We start from the raw sequence: 3,101 nt of genomic DNA, 5'->3' as shown, positions 1-3,101 counted from the left end.
CTCTCTCTCTCTCTCTCTCTCTGACTGAACTCTCCCCATTGCAATATCTACATTTCCTCCATCTGCCCTACCCACCCTGCCTTTCTGGTGATCTGACGCTGGGTACAGGGTCTAGATGTGCCGTCTCATTCAGTCTGGACAGAAGTCGTGGAGAAGCTCTCACCTCAGTCCTCCAGTGCTGTTGAGCTAGAGAAGTCAACCTGCTCTTTCTCTGCTGGACTGGAAAGCCTTCAAAGCCTCAGAGGCCTAAGCCAAACATAGAACAGGTGTATGTGTTGTGAGAAAGGTAGAATTGCTTTTGCTATAGTGAAACATGACAGGATTGCCTTTGTGAGAACAAGTTGCGCTTGGTACAGTGTTCAATATTTAAATGAAGATAACTGTTCTCATAATACAGTAACGTTAGATATTTAAATTAGCTGGATAAATGGTTTAAACTGAATTTGCTCTTTCTAGTGTATCACCATGTGTACTTTGTCCACAGCAATCCCCTCCAATCTGCCCCTAAACGTGTCAGTTAGATAGTAAATGCCGTAAACATATGCATTGTACATTTTTACAATTATTCACCAAAAGAGGCAAGCTGGCCTCCCTTATTGCACAAACCAAATTTTCTTCAAAACTTACCATTTTCAGTGGGTGATTTGAGCTTGTTGTGAAAGACCAAAGGCAAAGCTTGTCAGGCGTTTCCTGGCAATGTACATCCGTTGATCCAGACTCTATTTGCTGTGCAGCAATGAGAGTTGTATTAACAGTAAGTCCATGCAGTTCAGGACCAGGGGACAACATGTAATCTGTTATTGCAGTTATTTCTGTCCCAATAAAATACATATGTGGTTGTGTAGGTATGTCAACAGCTGCTTCTGTTTAATAATTGGAAGCTGATTTGATAGAACTGTTGGAGGTGAGGAATGTGGAGGGATGCTGCCATATTCGTCTGCTTGGTGCATTAAACCCTGGATGGTCCAGAGTCCTTGTTCACCTCCACAGGAAGCTACCAATTGCTGTGGAAACAGAACAAAGGCAAATGTACTCTGTGAGAAATGTGTTTAAGAATCGATAAAATTACAGCAAAGGTTTTGATTAAATTACCATTAAGTACCTGTGAATCACTAGCATTTAAATAAGTATGTAAATACCAGGTAAGAAATAGAAATGAAAGCCATGACTGTATTGTAGAGTGAGCCCCGGGGTTGTGGTAAATGGTAAAGTCGTGAATGGAAGCAAGAGGATAGAGAGCATGCACGTTTTTAGGAAGCTGATGACAAGAACATTTCTCCTCTCTCATTGTTGAGTGTTGGAATTGGTAGGGAGACTGAATCTAGTACCAACACACAAGACTTCAATGTAGGCGCAATGTAATGTCAACAGTCTTCAGGGGCTTTTGACGCTTGTATTTGGTTTGTATATATGAAGCACGTCTGTTTTCACAACCCCATAATTGTAAGGTATCATTTTTAGCTGTTGTGATGATATCCGATAAAAGACAAGAACGTCTTCATCAACACATTTAACACACTTGGAATTAGATGAAATGAGGTTGACTTTTTGAAATGTGTTGATGTGATTTAGCTCAAAGAGACTTTGAAATGCTGCTATTGGTTGTTATCATACTTCCTGTTGGTGGCAGCTTTTGTTAACAAAAAAAAAAAAGTGTGACATTTATACTGGATTAGCCTCTCTAAATTATCTGTTTTAATTTTATATCTATAAGAATTATGTATAACAAAATATTTGGATCATAAAGTGAGTCAGGTCTGATGTCTGGATTTCTTTCACAAACCAAAAGACAAACAGACAAAAAACAATCCTGCTCTCTATCACGACCATTGCCCACACAAACTTGGACCCTCGAGGCCAGACAGACGTTTTCTCCCACTGAGCACAGATCTTACAAATATTTCAGTGTCAAAGCCTGGATGTCTCGGATGAATGATTGTACACACAAATGGAACAGGAGGTTATCAAGTTGTTAGTGATAATAGAGCTTGTCTCAAGAAATAGCCTCAGAAGATTTGCTGCTGTTATGAATTACTGAATTACTTGCACCTCTGCCATGCCTTTAAACATAAAATACAGAAAACACTCATATCAGCCACAAGCTTCAGGTGTCAATATGACCCAAGCAGACAAGGTTTTTATACTGTGTGACCCAAACAACAACTCTAAGTCTTTTAATTTAGGAATGTGTTGGTATTCCACTTGCCTTGTTGTTTGTAATAATAATAATTAAAGATTATTCTCAACAAAGGTTGAGATAAATTGTGGTTTTATCCATCAGAAAGTTATTGCGAAAAATAAGAAAAAAGATTTTGCTGACATTTTAGAAAGATAAAGCTCATTATGATCATTATTATTGGCCATTAACCTATACTAAATGAATTTATTGCAAATGAAAATACACTACACAACATGGAGTGTTAATTTTTGATTGAGTCTTCTTTTTTATTTTGAAAAATGTGTTGTTGCTGGAACACTAATGGTATCAAAAGTCTTAAACCATGAACATCAGGTCTTTTGATATGCACACCTACTGACATAATTTTGATTGAAAGTTGAAAATAGTGAAGTAGGATTGTCAAAAGTCAATATCCCTTATTTACCATGAGTTTGATTGGCAAATTAAGAACAAGGTGGGGATGTGCTTTTTAGGATGTCTTGTAAGTGCTTTTGAGTAGACAATTACTGTTATGAGGATGAATCATGAGTCATAACCTAGTTTGGTCTTGTACTGGGACATCTTGAACGATCTCATGCACAACAGAATTAATACAGACAATTCTGACAGTGAGTCACAACAACATGAAAACAGTGTCCCTGCACTTGAAGAACAAGGGTTTGGTTGACTCATGTCAGAGTACAAAATGTTGCATGGGATTTTTAGTGAGTATACTATACCTATACACAGTTGTGATCTTAAATAAAAAGTTATTTTCACAAACAGTTACTCTATCATTAATGACAAAACATATGGTTCCTGGGCCCATGATTCCTGATGAAAGCTACACTGTGTTAGTGCTGTGTCTGGTTCGGGTTAAGGGGGTAATTATATGACAGTATAGTTCAGCCCAACGAGTTTGTAGCCTGGAGGAAGCACAATC

This window comes from Etheostoma cragini, chromosome 4 (assembly GCF_013103735.1).
Source record: "Etheostoma cragini isolate CJK2018 chromosome 4, CSU_Ecrag_1.0, whole genome shotgun sequence".
Classification (NCBI taxonomy): Eukaryota; Metazoa; Chordata; class Actinopteri; order Perciformes; family Percidae; genus Etheostoma; species Etheostoma cragini.
Note: the sequence above shows the minus strand (reverse complement) of the source record.